The sequence below is a fragment of the Schistocerca serialis genome, chromosome 2 (assembly GCF_023864345.2).
Source record: "Schistocerca serialis cubense isolate TAMUIC-IGC-003099 chromosome 2, iqSchSeri2.2, whole genome shotgun sequence".
Lineage (NCBI taxonomy): Eukaryota > Metazoa > Arthropoda > Insecta > Orthoptera > Acrididae > Schistocerca > Schistocerca serialis.
In genome coordinates, this window is record NC_064639.1 from 467,167,726 (window position 1) to 467,185,971 (window position 18,246).

General features: G+C 43.9%; 1 protein-coding gene across 2 annotated transcripts in view; it reads right to left on the minus strand.

The window, feature by feature from the left end:
* Positions 1-18,246, minus strand: part of LOC126457379 (inositol polyphosphate multikinase) — a 367,387-nt gene that overhangs the window by 175,951 nt on the left and 173,190 nt on the right. For both annotated transcript variants that reach the window (XM_050093635.1, XM_050093636.1), the window contains exon 3: positions 5,033-5,137. The gene's annotated coding sequence lies outside the window, so the exon portion shown is untranslated. The remainder of the gene's footprint in view (positions 1-5,032; positions 5,138-18,246) is intronic.

The following is an 18,246-nucleotide window of genomic DNA, read 5'->3' on the forward strand; positions in this document are numbered from 1 at the left end:
GCTGGATGTAGTCCTGTGGAACGGCTTGCCATGCCATTTCCACCTGGCGCCTCAGTTGGACCAGCGTTCGTGCTGGACGTGCAGACCGCGTGAGACGACGCTTCATCCAGTCCCAAACATGCTCAATGGGGGACAGATCCGGAGATCTTGCTGGCCAGGGTAGTTGACTTACACCTTCTAGAGCACGTTGGGTAGCACGGGATACATGCGGACGTGCATTGTCCTGTTGGAACAGCAAGTTCCCTTGCCGGTCTAGGAATGGTAGAACGATGGGTTCTATGACGGTTTGGATGTACCGTGCACTATTCAGTGTCCCCTCGACGATCACCAGTGGTGTACGGCCAGTGTAGGAGATCGCTCCCCACACCATGATGCCGGGTGTTGGCCCTGTGTGCCTCAGTCGTATGCAGTCCTGATTGTGGCGCTCACCTGCACGGCGCCAAACACGCATACGACCATCATTGGCACCAAGGCAGAAGCGACTCTCATCGCTGAAGACGACACGTCTCCATTCGTCCCTCCATTCACGCCTGTCGCGACACCACTGGAGGCGGGCTGCACGATGTTGGGGCGTGAGCGGAAGACGGCCTAAAGGTGTGCGGGACCGTAGCCCAGCTTCATGGAGACGGTTGCGAATGGTCCTCGCCGATACCCCAGGAGCAACAGTGTCCCTAATTTGCTGGGGAGTGGCGGTGCGGTCCCCTACGGCACTGCGTAGGATCCTACGGTCTTGGCGTGCATCCGTGCGTCGCTGCGGTCCGGTCCCAGGTCGACGGGCACGTGCACCTTCCGCCGACCACTGGCGACAACATCGATGTACTGTGGAGACCTCACCCCCCACGTGTTGAGCAATTCGGCGGTACGTCCACCCGGCCTCCCGCATGCGCACTATACGCCCTCGCTCAAAGTCCGTCAACTGCACATACGGTTCACGTCCACGCTGTCGCGGCATGCTACCAGTGTTAAAGACTGCGATGGAGCTCCGTATGCCACGGGAAACTGGCTGACACTGACGGCGGCGGTGCACAAATGCTGCGCAGCTAGCGCCATTCGACGGCCAACACCGCGGTTCCTGGTGTGTCCGCTGTGCCGTGCGTGTGATCATTGCTTGTACAGCCCTCTCGCAGTGTCCGGAGCAAGTATGGTGGGTCTGACACACCGGTGTCAATGTGTTCTTTTTTCCATTTCCAGGAGTGTAGTTAACATAGATTACACATTCATTTGAGGAGGAAAGCTGCCTTCACAAACTATCTTTTCTGCGACGAAGTTGAAAGTTTGATGTTATTTGACAGCTTTCTCCACTGATTACCACACTCACACAGTTGGCCCTTAAAATCCAGTTGGCTGTTGGATTTGTATTCCGGAATCCCTTATTTGTGCAGGTGCGCACGTTTATGGTTTTTGGCAGTTTCCTTGCTCATGATTAGGTTTTTATCCACGGTAGTCTAGATGTGACATATGCAGATCTCTAGCAGAAAATGTGAGGTGCTGCGAGCTGCACTGGCTTTGCCTACCGTAGCCCTCAGTTACCACGCCTCATACAGCCCACACTCTTCGCATTCTTATTTTGCACTTTAATCGGTTTCTTGCATTTCTACAGATTGCGTTAATTTCTGGCATTGCTCCTGGTATGATTCCGTAGCTGTTTAATGCAATTACGGTAACGAGGGTCGCCGAGGGTATTTTTACGAATGGTGGCACGTACACTGATGCTACACAATTAAAGGATCGCTTTTTCGAAACGCCGTAATTGTTTCCCAATGCGACGGAGAAGTTTGAAATTTGGCTCGAAGGTGCCAACAACCTTGATCTGTAAGGGTGCGAGAGCATGGCGCCATGCATCGTTACTCTCGGGTTTGGCGACGCCTCAAACAGCAAGATGCTGACAAATGCGAAAAAAAGACCAGATCTCAGACGTTCACGTGAATGGGTTAAGTGGGTTAATAATGTCGCGTCGGCACCAAATTTCGCTGCAATTCTGCCCAACGCCACACAATGGGGAGGTCGCCACATCCTCTCTTACCCATATTTCACACCTTCTTTTGACTGCTCTCCGATGAAGATCAGAATCGTGACACCCAGTGTCGAAACCATGCGGTTTTCTTATGGAGGAAAACTTTTCACATACATCGCCGCTAAGAGTCGACAAGCCTTAGGGGATAGCATTAAAGAGCGTAAATGAAATTACTCCTTTCCTTGAGGCGTTGATTCCCACACATGACTGTTGACAGAGTGGTGAGAAACAGGATGACGCTCTTGACATCACTGCTGACATCCCTGGACGATTCAACTGTTGTGTATGTTGGGCCATCAACCTCACTGAACGAGATCCCGCCCCTTTGGAGTGCAGTGCGGCTGCAGGTTTCGCTCTGGTGTACAGGGTGGAAACAGTAGGGACCGTTCAAAACCATTTGACTACTTATTAACGCGGTCCGAAGCAGCAAAGGATGCTTTTGCTTTTTCGGCCCTCCTGCTCTGGGCATTTCTATGATGAGATTACGAAGGGGTGCGACATTCAAACACACATGGAAAAAAAAAAAAACCGCAAACAGTCTCTGTAAGACTCCCCAGTTCGGCAACAGCCTCAGAGTCACCCACTGGCGTTTCATGAGCGTTTCAATAATGTACCTGTACCGAGGCAGACTGCGACAGTCCTAGCCAGTTGCACTCAGGCCGCCCCTCGACATGCGATTCCGCATGCCTACTAGCAGGCGCAACAGCAGTAAAGTCTTCTGGCGGGCACCTGAGTCTCTCACATGAAACACGTATACATTCAGCACAGAACTTTCTATTTCTTCTGTCAGTGTATAGTACAGTGTGTAACAAATAGAGAACTGTTCCCTTACGGGTATGGTATTGTTCAAAATGTTGACCACCGTGATCATGGCAGAGCGTAACAGTGACGCACAACTGGGTGTCTTACACGGCCAAGAAACCCAGGAGTTTTGTGTACTGTTTCCGCAGCTGCGACACATCTAGGAACCAGGTCCATGTGAGCATCGACCAGTGTCTCGTAAATAGACTCTTAATAGAAAGAGCCTTGGTGCCACGTGCGATGCCCGAGCGAGGCATGGGACAGGACCACACTGACCAATCGAATGTTGTCCAAAATATATTTAAAAACGTCCCGAACCCAGCCATGTTGATACGATGCAAGGTGACGAAATCAGAGCGGTCGACCTTCTGAGAACTGTCGGACATGTTGAAGCAACGTTTCAACACGACTCTGAACAGTTAATCAGGAAGCCACGTAATTGTTAACAGTACCTATCCAGACATTTAAAGTGAGCTTGTGTAGATAGGATAGTCATAGCAGTATGATTGGGTTTTCATCATCATATATATGGCTATTCCTACTGTTGAGCATGTACTTTCTTGTAGAGATGGCCTTATCTGTAAAAAATACGAATGCACAAAAGTTGTAATTTCCTGCATATAGCTGTAGGAACCAATTTTCAAACTCCACTCGACATGGAGAGTCCACTGGCCACTATGACTGTACCAATCGAGTGTAACACTTTCTCTCTTTTGTCCTGGCATATCTCATATGGCCAATACTTCCATTCTAACGCGGAAGGAACCGTTTTCTCTCAGGCGCCTCTGTAAATATGCAAAACTACTGTGATGTAGTTCCCATCGTTACGGGAGTAGCTCAGCATAGGTTCGTTGTACCACTCTTCCGCTGCACTGAGTGACCCATACAGAAGATGCATATCGGCAAATTCTTCATCAGTAAACCTAGTACCGAAAGCAGTGTTGATGGTGGAAAGTGAAGTACAGTAAGCAAAGCAAGAGATAGGACCGAGCAGTACCAAATGCAAGCTTGAAGGTTAAGAAATGGTGCAAATGGCTCTGAGCACTATGGGACTTAACATCGGAGGTCATCAGTCCCCTAGAAATTAGAACTACTTAAACCTAAATAACCTAAGGACATCACACACATCCATGCCCGAGGCAGGATTCGAGTCTGCGACCGTAGAGGGCGCTCGGTGCCAGACTGAAGCGCCTAGAACCGCTCGGCCACACGGCCGGCGAAGGTTAAGAGTAAAGTACCGTGAACAAAGCAACGAGTTTGTTTCCAGAAAGGACATACAGCGCACACCGTCGACGTTTTCACTCTTGTTCAGACATTTATAGTGCAATACATACACAAAACTAAATGAAGGAAAGAAATAAAACGAAATGCAATTACTCTAGAACAAACCACCGGAGACCACAGGTGGCATTTCTGAAAATATTGTTGAACAACATCAGAAATTTTGCCTGTGGAGTTGGGCTTCACCCTGTAGACATGAGTGTCCTATGCGAAGAGTTCGCAGAGGAGAGTTTTTCGTCAGTGACGCCTTTATCTGCCCAGAACAATCGCCTGCTTTCTTTGCGGGAGCTACAGTTGGAACAGGTACTTGCTAAATATCAAAAGTTACGAATACACTGAAGACATCCGTAACAGCGATTCCCGTGTTAACAGCAAATGAATGTTTGGTTCGGATATAGGATCCGATTCAAAGCAACTGCTCTCCAATATGAAGCCCGCCAATAACGTGTCATTTCGTTGTTACCAGAATGAGATTTTCACTCTGCAGCGGAGTGTGCGCTGATATGAAACTTCCTGGAAGATTAAAACTGTGTGCCCGACCGAGACTCGAACTCGGGACTTTTACCTTACTGATACTGGCAGAAGTAAAGCTGTGAGTACCGGGCGTGAGTCGTGCTGCGGTAGCTCAGATGGTAGAGCACTTGCCCGCTAAAGGCAAAGGTCCCGAGTTCGAGTCTCGGTCAGGCACACAGTTTTAATCTGCCAGGAAGTTTCATTACGTTCTTACTTTTACAGCCAATTTTCTAGTCATCTTCGGTCTTTCTAAAATCGTGCACGTGCTGTTTTAAAGGCTTCATTTATTTTAAGAATTGTTCGCCTGCAAAATTATGTTACACTTTAGAATTTAAAAAAATAATCATGATGTGACATGCTAGTTACTAAATTTAATAACTGCCACTTCTACAAGTCAATACATTTCGTATATTTGTTACTCACCTTTGTGCTCTGATTGTGATGCTAACTTCTTATTCCTAGTTCCCCACTACGTGCTGAGCTCTTCTCAGCTCCTCTTTGTGTCTCAGCGTTACAGGTGACTGGTGACTGTAACATGTCCAGAATAACAAAACATTATATTAATATATGCATAAATAACCATATTCGTGTATTACAGATAACGGTTGTACAGAGTATACAAAATGAAAAGCTGGCGGTTTCTACTCATTTACGAAAAGATAGTAAAAAACTCACATTAATATGGCAGAGAGATAGAGAGTCAAGATAACGACCTTATCTGAGAGTCACTGCTAAAGACTTCCGGAGTCAGGTTTCACACATAGGCTTGTTATATTCAAGGTCCCCCTCCTCCCAAAACAGGCGAATATATTCCTCTTTAAAAGACTGTGACAGAAAAATGGAGAGACAGCTGCCTCTACTATTTTGGCGTGCGAACATATTCACACTCTTTTAACACAGAGCATTCTAAATCCTTTTACCCAGTCTCTGTCTATACACACATGTCTCTCTCCCACCGTCTCCTTTACTCCCACTGATTTACAGTGCATCCCAATGCCACTGTCTCCTCTCGCACTTACACTGTCTCCTTTCGTCTTTCCTTCTCACTGCCATCTCAGTACCTCAAAAATTTTAGGGTGGCCAACTTATTTTTCCCCTATACCCACGTGTTTAAAATTTCGGTCCAAACGCGCCCTTCCCTTTATCTACATGTCGGTGTTCGCCGGTCTGGGAGGATCCAGACCCCCAATCCTATGTATGGTCTCCACTCATCTTTAATTTTCATTTCCACTTTCTCGTCTCTCTCTTTTGCCCCCAGTGCCTCTATCTCTATCCATCTCTCTTTCTCTTTTACTGCTACTGTCTGTCTGTGGCTCCCATGGCTGTTGTCTTTATCCATCTATCTTTCTCTTTCACTGCCACTTTCTCTCACTATCACCGTCTCCTCTCTCTTTCTCTCCCACTGATACCGGCTCCTCTCTCTCCCAGTCTCACAGTCTCTCTGCTAGACTCTTTCAGCACAAAAGCGTGAATATGTTTGCACGCCAAAATTTTTGACACGGAAGGAGGAATGAGGAACGAGGCAGCTGGTTCCACACTTGTCTGTCAAGGTATTTTAAAGAGGAACATATTCGCCTTTTTTGAGCTCTAGCAGAAGCATTTTTCTGGCAGTTCCCTTCTTTTGCCTGATACCCGAAGGATTTGCTGCTTACATAAAACGAATTCTAAGGTCAGTAAAGTTTTGACAATTTTATTTATATATGTCGCCTCATTTATACACTTTTACACGTATAAACAACAAATAAGTATGTAAGGTGTCAGGCAAATCCAACACCTTGCATGAAAACCCTGACATGATAAGCAAATCCAGTAGTATGTCACATAGCTCCGAATAAATCCTGACATTAAAATAACCAAAGTAATACGAGTAACGAGTGAGCAAATGGAATACCACAGACTAACAGAAGAACGCCTAAATGCATGTTATACCGTCCCACCGTGAGACAGACGCAGTTCCGAGGGGAGAAACGAGAACAGAAGCCGAGAGCAGAACCGTGTTAAGCTAGAAGGCCCTACGATAAGGGACGGACACCCACGTCGCCAGCTAACCGGCAGGACCACCCCCCAGCCAATGTTAAAAGCTAGAGCCCTCCAGAAGAACAGTATAGATCTTACGATAACACTAAAAGGGCCACACCAGCTGCAAGTTTTAGCGTCAGACTTTTTCGCGTCTCTATTACGTTGCAAACTTTAAAAACATTGCCCCACCATGAAAAGTATAACGTTTCTCATTGGATAGACAGAATTTTTGTAGGCGGAGCTTAAGGTTAACATTGAGATCCTGATTGGTCAGATGAAAACACAGCCAGATAGTTTTTTTTAAACCAATTTCGGAAAATTGTAGTAACGAGAAGTTAGAAAGGAGTTAGTTCGGAGACGGCGAGCTGTAAGGAGCTGCGATGGCCGCCGCCCCCAGACGAACACCGACAAGGTCATGAACGCACGCGATGCCGCATTTTTGAGCGCATAAGGCTTCACTCAGAACTGCAGAAGTCTCATCTGTTACATCCCCTTTTTACGTAATACTAGTGTCGATCGTCAATTGAAGCTCATGGTATTCACATTTGCTACTTGAAGTTAAAATCTGAAACGCGATGATTTTTCTGTTATATAATTATTGAGAAGCCACATCAGCCATTGTAATTTACGACAAGTTAGATAACTAATTAAAGATAATTGAGGGTCACTGTAGACCATTTTGATAGTTTTCTCTTTTGTGAAACTTAAGTTAAACCTAGATTATAGATGTGATATGGCATAGGTCATCCTTCGATCCATTGTAGAACTTGGAAACCCATTCAGGGAATATTCGTTCACATTATTGTTGAACGCAGTTGGTTTTTATCATCCTATATTAAAACATTTCCTTTTATCAATAGTGCAATTTATAAACAATGTTTTGTGAGTAGGATAAAATTTCCAATGGTAAACTTAACTGCTTTTCGACGTTATTTTACCAGCTAACTAAAAATAGGAAAGCCTTGAACCCCTTCCACTAAATTTAGTTAGTATTAAGATTCTTTTACAGGGAGTGCAGTGGAGCTGACGCTGAAATCATTAAGTATTTGGTTATATCATCGCTAGTCTCACTGAACTCTTCTGAACTCGACATGTCATGTGTGGTCTGGCGTCTCCTTACCAGCAACAGGTCCCAGGTTCAAACTAGTCAATTCCCTAAAAAACACGCTCAGAGCGTCGTTGCGCGAAAGTGGTAGGGAGACACGACTTAGAACAAACAGAAACCACGCAGAATGTTAGAAGTATGTATAATATACGGTTAAACAAAATCGTCTCCCATCCAACGCAGTTTCACTTTACACTTCCTTACATAATAATGCACAACATTTTTAAGCTACACCTTCCGTGTACCAAAAAATGCGGCGTTTGGTTTGCAAGTACAAAGAATTTCACATGGAAAGTAATTTTTTGTAAGGCGCTTACGCCGCCAGGTGGTACCACCGAATAATTTCCAGGTCAAGACAGTCTGTATAGGTATGAAGTGCTCATTGCACAGACACAGCGCGTCATAAACTTTTATTGGTGGGAAAATGGCGACAAAAAAACAAAATTTGGTGACCACAGAGCCCATGCGCTGACCCCAGAACCCCTGCCACATATTCACTAGATCAATTAAATCTGCATTTACGTCTCAGACAGGATATTAGGTGCTCATTTTACACGCATAAGTACGGTAACGTTGAACCCCTGGATATCGTTAACGGATAATAATAATGAAAAAAATTTCTAAGTTCCCAAGAAATATCTTCTTAAGAATACATGGTGAAAATTTCGATAATCTGGCATGAACAAAAATTACAGAAGTGGTCAGCACCACAACTGATACTTTTCGTATCGAAACAACATACACGGGGAGGCCACAACGTTGGGATCATGGATTTACTTCAATTTTTGTACACTTTTAGTAGGCTATTAAAACAACACAACGAGCAAGCAATAAGGTGCACTACTCACGTAATTCCGAGAAAATCACAAGATGTATCTGTGCGCAGGCGCCGCCCACGAGAAGTTGGGGTGGTCAAGTTCGGGCTTAGCAAGAAGGTCGTGGACGAGCTAACGGTTCGAATGCCACTAACACTTATTTTTTAATCTATATATTTTTATCACTGGTCACATTATTTAATTTATATGACATTTGAGAGACAATATAATGAAAAAAAGATCCACGTGAATTTTCATGCAGTTGTAGTGAATTTCATAATTATTTAACAATTTACTATTTTTAATTAAATTTTCAAGGACGAGGGACGGGCTCGGAAAGGAGAAGTCAAACCCCGATAAATAATGATGCGAATGACGTTATCCAGTAGTACATTAAGTCACAAGAGTAATGTAAATTACTCGTCGGATGTGTTCTCGACATCACATGTTGCAGGATGGTATTTGTCGTACATACATGGAAAACACAAATTGAAACGGCATCTACTACAGCAAATAAATGCAGTATTCCCGCATTTACAACAAATGTTCGAAGTTTCTAAGGAAAAACCCACCTCGTTGACATTTGGAAAAATTTCTCTTTCTTCCGATAGTTTGGATGCAAACCATATACGAACAATCATGAGAAAATATAAATTAAAAATTAAGTTTTAGCAGGAGTCAAACCGTACGAACCTTCTTCTCATGCGCCATCGTGAGCGGAACAAGGTAGGGGGATTAGTTGCAGGTACCAGAAGTACACTCAGCCACACGCCGTTAGGTGGTTTTTGGAGTACTATGTAAATGCAGACATCCTGACAGGGGGAAGAGAGGGGGAGGGATCGGGGAAGGTATCAGTGTTATGGCATCAGAGATGTTTGTAACAAGTAACAGCAGCAAAGTAATTCGGTTTAAAGACTGCAACTCCCCGCGTCTCACGCTCCGAAGACGTTTATTCCAGCGTCAGGTCACAATACTATTCGCATCTACGCCTTAAAGGTGCAGGTATCCTAAAAGACGTGCTTAATCCGCCACGTGTGACGCGCCTAGTTGCAGTCGCCTGAACATTGTGTTCTTTGGACTTAACGATAGATTATCCAGGAGCGTCCACATGGCAAGGAACCTGACCCAGAGGCCCAGTGGAGCAAGAAATATTTATGTAGGTTACTAGATTTTTATCTTTGGAAACTTATTTCTACAAAAAAGATCGTAGTCACTTCCGAAAAGCAAAACTGATTACTTATAAATGAAGTCATGAAAACGCATCAGGCATTATTGTATGAGCCCATCCTACAGTCTAGGTTTTTATGTCTGCCTGGAGTGGCAAACATAAGTTGGAATTGGTAGCAGGACGTGACCGGGGTGTGACGAAACATCTGATGGCCGAGAGAAGATTAGTCTCAAAGTAAGGCGCCAGCGATGAGGAAGATTACTTATCTTTGTTCTCCACACTGAAGCAGGCACCGTCTATTTCTCTCATAGCAAGTAGCTACGTAATTAAGTTCACAATACAATTCACAAATCCACAGTACAATCCAAATCGTAACTAAGTTCTAAGCCCAAGGTTGTCATAAAAGATTGCAAGGTATCAGGCAAATCCAACACCTTCCATGAAAACCCTGACATGATAGCAAATCCGGCAGTATGTCACATAGCTCCGAATAAATCCTGACATTAAATTAACCAAAGTAATATGATCAACGAGTGAGCAAATGGAATACCACAGACTAACAGAAGAACGCCTAAAAGCATGTCATACCTTCCCACCGTGAAACAGACGCAGTTCCTAGGGGAGAAACGGGAACAGAAGCCGAGAGCAGAGCCGTGTAAGCTAGAAGGCCCTACGATAAGGGACGGACACCCACGTCGCCAGACGATCGCCAAGAGCAGCCTCCAGCCCATGTTAAAAGCTAGAGCCCTCCAGAAGAACAGTACAGATCTTACGATAACACTAAAAGGGCCACACCAGCTGCAAGTTTTAGCGTGAGACTATACGCGTCCCTGTTACGTTGCAAATATTAAAAACATTGCCCCACCACAAAAAGTATAACGTTTCTCATTAGATAGACAGAATTTTTGTAGGTGGAGCTTAAGGTTAACATTGAGACCCTGATTGGTCAGTTGAAAACACAGCCAGATACCTTTTTCTTAAACCAACTTCGCTAAATTGTAGTAAAGAGACGTTAGAGAGGGTTGCTTCCGAGACGGTGAGGTTGTGTGGAGCTGCGCCGACCGCCGCTCCCTGACGCTGCCTAACCACCGACAAGGTAATGAACGCATGCGATGCCGCATAAGGCTTCACTCAGAACTGCAGAAGTCTCATCTGGTACATCCCCTTTTTGCGTAATACTAGTGTCGATCGTCAATTAAAGCCCATGGTATTCACATTTGCTACTTGAAGTTAAAATCTGAAACGCGATGATTTTTCTGTTATATAATTATTGAGAAGCCACATCAGCCACTGTAATTTACCACAAGTTAAATAAGTAATTATAGATAATTGAGGGTCACTGTAGACCATTTTGATAGTTTTCTCTTTTATGAAACTTAACTTAAACCTAGATTATACGTGTGATATGGCATAGATCATCCTTCGATCCATTATAGAACTTGGAAACCCATTCAGGGAATATTCGTTCACATTTTTGTTGAACGCAGTTGGTTTTTATCATCCTGTATTAAAATATTTCCTTTTATCAATAGTGCAATTTATCAACAATGTTTTGTGAGTAGAATAAAATTTCCAATGGTAAACTTAACTGCTTTTTCGACGTTATTTTACCAGCTAACTAAAATTAGGGAAGCCTTGAACCCCTTCCACTAAATTTAGTTAGTATTAAGATTCTTTTACAGGGAGTGCAATGGAGCTGACGCTGAAATCATTAAGTATTTGATTATATCATCGCAAGTCTCACTGAACTCTTCTGAACTCTACATGTCATGTGTGGTCTGGCGTCTCCTTACCAGCAACAGGTCCCACGTTCAAACTAGTCAATTCCCTAAAAAACACGCTCAGAGCGTCGTTGCGCGAAAGTGTTAGGGAGACACGACTTAGAACAAACAGACACCACGTAGAATGTTAGAAGATCTATGCAATAACACTTCGATATTAACACAGCTAGCGAGCAAGAGCGAGAGGCCGTGGCGTCAGGTCTGTGCTCCCCTCATATCTCGTGGCCATAGAGGTAGCCGCAGGCAAGAACTACTGAATGGCGCGACGTCTTCAGCCGGAGATAACGCCACGAACCTCCGGCGGCCTCGACGCGAAGCTAAGGCCGACCACCGCGCACCTGCGGCCGGGCTGAGCGACGGCAGAGCGCGCGTGACTCGGTTAGGCCCGCGAACATAGCATAGGTAAAGTTAAGTTACAGATATCTTGAATTAATCACAATGCTTTCTTTAATGTGGTCCAGCGACCACTGTCGCTGGTTACTGGTAATCAAGATCCCGTGTATGATACGTGGTAACCGTCACAAGTTGTTAATGTATGGGTAGGTGCAGAATGGGTCCCACTCTACCTCGTAACGGTACAAAAGGTATTTGCCTGGAGAAATTTTGCGTCAAGTAGAAAATGTTGCACCAGATTTATTGATTTAACGTGAGAAATTGATGGGAAGAAGTTGGATGCTGACCATATACGCCAATAATTTCTGCGAAACTAGAGTCAGAGGTACACTGTCTGACAAAAAAATTAAATTGCCCATAAGGCACGGTCGGATGTCAGTTGAAAGGCTACAGCAAGCGAGGAGCTATGAGTAGTAAGACGGTCACAAAAACATACTATCCGAACAATAGAAGACAATTTATTTTAAAAAAGGGTACTCCAAATAGTTATTACGTATTTTTTAAACATGTCTGCGAAACTCAGATGACTTAAGCTCTCGGCCTGCAGTGATTGAGGGAACTCTGACGACGTAACAGTACACCACGGTCATCGTGCGTCTTCACGTGTTACCTCTCGTGGTGTCGTTTCTCAGCAGGATAATGCTCGTACTAAACATAACAAGTTCCTCTATGAACTGTCTGCGTGATGCTGAGGTATTCTCGTGGCCAGCAAGGTGCCCAGATCTGATGTGTTTGGGACCAACTAGGAAGTCGACCCGTTTGAGTGTCAGTATCCAATAAGTATCAAGGATCATTTGTAACAGCTGTGGACCCCATATTGCCTCAGAAGATGATCGAATGACTTTATGACACCCTTCGCAACAGAATCAGTGCATGCATCAAGACTAGCGCGTGTGCAGTCTCGTACTGCTAACAAGGGAACCTCCCCATCGCACCCCCCTCAGATTTAGTTATAAGTTGGCACTGTGGATAGGCCTTGAAAAACTGAACACAGATCAATCGACAAAACAGGAAGAAGTTGTGTGGAACTATGAAAAAAATGAGCAAAATATACAAATTGAGTAGTCCATGCGAAAGATAGGCAACATCAAGGATAATGTGAGCTCAGGAGCGCAGTGGTCCTGCGGTTAGCGCGAGCAGCTGCGGATCGACAGATCCTTGGTTCAAGTCTTCCCTCGAGTGAAAAGTTTACTTTCTTTATTTTCGCAAAGAATTGGTCTGTCCGTTCGTTCATTGACGTCTCTGTTCACTGTAATAAGTTTAGTGTCTGTGCTTTGCGACCGCACCGCAAAACCGTGCGATTAGTAGACGAAAGGACGTGCCTCTCCAATGGGAACCGAAAACATTTGATCGCAAGGTCATAGGTCAACCGATTCCTCCACAGGAAAACACGTCTCATATATTCTATACGACACTGGTGACGGCATGTGCGTCACATGACAGGAATATGTTGTCGACTCACCTAACTTGTACACTTGGCGAATGGGTAAAAAGATTCTTCTACCTTGCCCGATTTAGGTTTTCTTGTGGATGTGATAACCACTCCCAAAAAATTGATGAAAACTTAAGAGTTCGTCACATAAACTGCAACAAATGAATGCAACAGTTTCACAGTCGAATAGTTTTTCCTGTGCTCTGTCAAAAAATATGTTTTTACCTCTCATCGGACGGACAGATAATAATTGTCTGAAAATAAAAAATTAAACTTTTCACTCGAGAGAAGACTTGAACCAAGGACCTCTCGTTCCGCAGCTGCTCAAGCTAACCACGGGAGCACGGCGCTCCTTAGCTCGCACTATTCTTGATGTTGCATATCTTGCGCATGGACTACTCAGTTTGTATATTTTGCTAATTTTTTTCATAGTTCCACACAACTTCTTCCTGTTTTCTCGATTGATCTGTGTTCAGTTTTTCAAGGCGTATCCACTGTGCCAACTTGTAACTAAATCTGAGGGGGGTGCGATGTGGAGGTTCCCTTGTAAGTTCTTTGTATATATGATTCGAATCTGAAATCAATGAAATCGTATCACGTTGTTGTTGTTGTGGTCTTCAGTCCTGAGACTGGTTTGATGCAGCTCTCCATGCTACTCTATCCTGCGCAAGCTTCATCATCTCCCAGTACCTACCGCAACCTACATCCATCTGAATCTGCTTAGTGTATTCGTCTCTTGGTCTCCCTCTACGATTTTTACCCTCCACGCTGCCCTCCAATAGTAAATTGGTGATCCCTTGATGCCTCAGAACATGTCCTACCAACCGATCCCTTCTTCTAGTCAAGCTGTGCCACAAACTCCTCTTCTCCCCAATCCTATTCAATACTTACTCATTAGTTATGTGATCTACCCATCTAATCTTCAGCATTCTTCTGTAGCACCACATTTCAAAAGCTTCTATTCTCTTCTTGTCCAAACTATTTACTGTCCATGTTCCACTTCCATACATGGCCACACTCCATACAAATACTTTCAGAAACGACTTCCTGACACTTAAATCTATATTCGATGTTAACAAATTTCTCTCCTTCAGAAACGCTTTCCTTTCCATTGCCAGTCTACATTTTATATCCTCTCTACTTCGACCATCATCAGTTATTTTGCTCCCCAGATAGCAAAAGTCCTTTACTACTTTAAGTGTCTCATTTCCTAATCTAATTCCTTCAGCATCACCCGACTTATATCGACTACCTTCCATTATCCTCGTTTTGCTTTTGTTGATGTTTATCTTATATCCTCCTTTCAAGACACTATCCATTCCGTTCAACTGCTCTTCCAAGTCCTTTGCTGTCTCTGACAGAATTACAATGTCATCGGCGAACCTCAAAGTTTTTGTTTCTTCTCCATGGATTTTAATACCTACTCCGAAATTTTCTTTTGTTTCCTTCACTGCTTGCTCAATATACAGATTGAATAACATCGGGGAGAGGCTACAGCCCTGTCTCACTCCCTTCCCAACCACTGCTTCCCTTTCATGTCCCTCGACTCTTATAATTCCCATCTGGTTTCTGTACAAATTGTAAATAGCCTTTCGCTCCCTGTATTTTACCCCTGCCACCTTCAGAATTTGAAAGAGGGTATTCCAGTCAACATTGTCAAAAGCTTTCTCTAAGTCTACAAATGCTAGAAACGTAGGTTTGCCCTTCCTTAATCTAGCTTCAGAGATAAGTCGTACGGTCAGTATTGTCTCACGTGCTCCAACATTTCTACGGAATCCAAACTGATCTTCCCCGAGGTCGGCTTCTCCTAATTTTACCATTCATCTGTAAAGAATTCGTGTTAGTATTTTGCAGCTGTGACTTATTAAACTGATAGTTCGGTAATTTTCACATCTGTCAACACCTGCTTTCTTTGGGATTGGAATTATTATATTCTTCTTGAAGTCTGAGGGTATTTCGCCTGTTTCATACATCTTGCTCACCAGATGGTAGAGTTTTGTCAGGACTGGCTCTCCCACGGCCGTCAGTAGTTCTAATTGAATGTTGTCCACACCGGGGGCCTTGTTTCGACTCAGGTCTTTTAGTGCTCTGTCAAACTCTTCACGCAGTATCGTATCTCCCATTTCATCTTCATCTACATCCTCTTCCATTTCCATAATACTGTCCTCAAGTACATCGTCCTTGTATAGACCCTCTATATACTCCTTCCACCTTTCTGCTTTCCATTCTTTGCTTAGAACTGGGTTTCCATCTGAGCTCTTGATGTTCATGCAAGTGGTTCTCTTATCTTCAAAGGCGTCTTTAATTTTCCTGTAGGCAGTATCTATCTTACCCCTAGTGATACTCGCTTCTACATCCTTAGATTTGTCCTCTACCCATCCCTGCTTAGAAATTTTGCACTTCTTGTCGATCTCATTTTTGAGACGTTTGTATTCCTTTTTGCCTGCCTCACTTACTGCATTTTTATATTTTCTCCTTTCATCAATTAAATTCAATATATCTTCTGTTACCCAAGGATTTCTACTAGCTCTCGTCTTTTTACCTACTCGATCCTCTGCTGCCTTCACTACTTCATCCCTCAGAGCTACCCATTCTTCTTCTATTGTATTTCTTTCCCCCATTCCTCTCAATTGTTCCCTTATGCTCTCCCTGAAACTCTGTACAACCTCTGGTTTAGTCAGTTTATCCAGGTCCCATCTCCTTAAATTCCCACCTTTTTGCAGTTTCTTCAGTTTTAATCTACAGATCATAACCAATAGATTGTGGTCAGAGTCCACATCTGCTCCTGGAAATGTCTTACAATTTAAAATCTGGTTCCTAAATCTGTGTCTTACCATTATATAATCTATCTGATACCTTTTAGCATCTCCAGGATTATTCCACGTATACAACCTTCTTTATGATTCTTGAAGCAAGTGTTAGCTGTGATTAAGTTATGCTCTGTGCAAAATTCTACCAGAAGGCTTCCTCTTTCATTTCTTAGCCCCAATCCATATTCACCTACTACATTTCCTTCTCTCCCTTTTCCTACTACCGAATTCCAGTCACCCATGACTATTAAATTTTCGTCACCCTTCACTATCTGAATAATTTCTTTTATTTCATCATACGTTTCTTCAATTTCTTCGTCATCTGCAGAGCTAGTATTGTAATAAACTTGTATTACTGTAGTAGGCGTGGGCTTCGTATCTATCTTTGCCACAATAATGCGTTCACTATGCTGTTTGTAGTAGTTTACCCGCATTCCTATTTTCCTATTCATTATTAAACCTACTCCTGCATTACCCCTATTTGATTTTGTGTTTATAACCCTGTAGTCACCTGACCAGAAGTCTTGTTCCTCCTGCCACCGAACTTCACTAATTCCCACTATATCTAACTTTAACCTATCCATTTCCCTTTCTAACCTACCTGCCCGATTAAGGGATCTGACATTCCACGCTCCGATCCGTAGAACGCCAGTTTTCTTTCTCCTGATAACGATATCCTCTTGAGTAGTCCCCGCCCGGAGATCCGAATGGGGGACTATTTTACCTCCGGAATATTTTACCCAAGAGGACGCCATCATCATTTAACCATACAGTAAAGCTGCATGCCCTCGGGAAAAATTACGGCCGTAGTTTTCCCTTGCTTTCAGCCGTTCGCAGTACCAGCACAGCAAGGCCATTTTGGTTAGTGTTACAAGGCAAGATCGGTCAATCATCCAGACTGTTGCCCTTGCAACAACTGAAAAGGCTACTGCCCCTCTTCAGGAACCACACGTTTGTCTAGCCTCTCAACAGATACCCCTCCGTTGTGGTTGCACCTACGGTACGGCTATCTGTATCGCTGAGGCACGCAAGCCTCCCCACCAACGGCAAGGTCCATGGTTCATGGGGGGGCAAATCACGTACCTTCTTCATTTCGTTTCCTTTTCCCCTTCCGAGTGCTTTCAATCCTTTGTCAGGGTGTGTATTTGGATTCGTACGGAGTTGTAGAAGCAATCAAAATTTCTGGCGCCCGTTCTGTGAATGGAGTAGGATGAGACTGAGGGAGTCCGTCAAGGCAGCTCGCACCGTGTCGGCACTTTACGACACGTGGATATGGACAGAGAAATTAGCAGGCGGGTGAGAGTCAGGGCCAAGGCAGTCACGGCTATGACGCGGCGGGCAGCATTAGCAGGTGGCCGTACGGCTGTCAGCTGCTGGCGCCCGTGTCATCACAGTTCCGGCGTTCACGCCTACGTTAGCCGGTGTCGGCCTAGGTATGGCAAAATCTAAAAAAGCTACAATTATAAAAACGTAAAATAATAAGAACCAAAATCAAACAACAAAGGAAAATAGAAAGTATTAACAAAATCATCAACCTTAAATAAAACTAACAATAAATGTAATCCAGTTAAAACCGATACCGATATTTTAGTGCTGAACATCCGGTATTGTATTTCTCGATATTTCTTTGATCTTGGTTATAACAGATGTTTTTATTTTTTACTTATATTCCGGTAAAAAAGACAAAATATCAGTTTTCCGTTTTTAAGAGACTAGCGAGGAAGAGTCATGCGCGAACAAGTGTATTACGGAAACATTAAGAAATGAAGAGACACGTTTGAAGTTCTCTGAGGCTATAGATACTGCCATAACGAGTAGCCCAGTAGGTAGCTCAGCTGAAGAGGAATGAATATCTTCAATAAGGGCAATCACAGACGTTGGAGACCAAATGTAGGTACAAAGCAGATAACTGCAAAGAAACTATGGGTAACAGAAGAAATACTTCAGTTGATCCACGCAAGAAGGAAGTACAGAAATGTTCATGGAAATTCGAATGCAAGTCGCTTCGGAACTGAATAAATAGGAAGTGCAAGGAAACCCAGGTTTATTAGCTGCATGAAAAGTTTGAAGAAATCGAGTGTGATTTTCGGAAGTAGTGACTCGGTATATAGAAG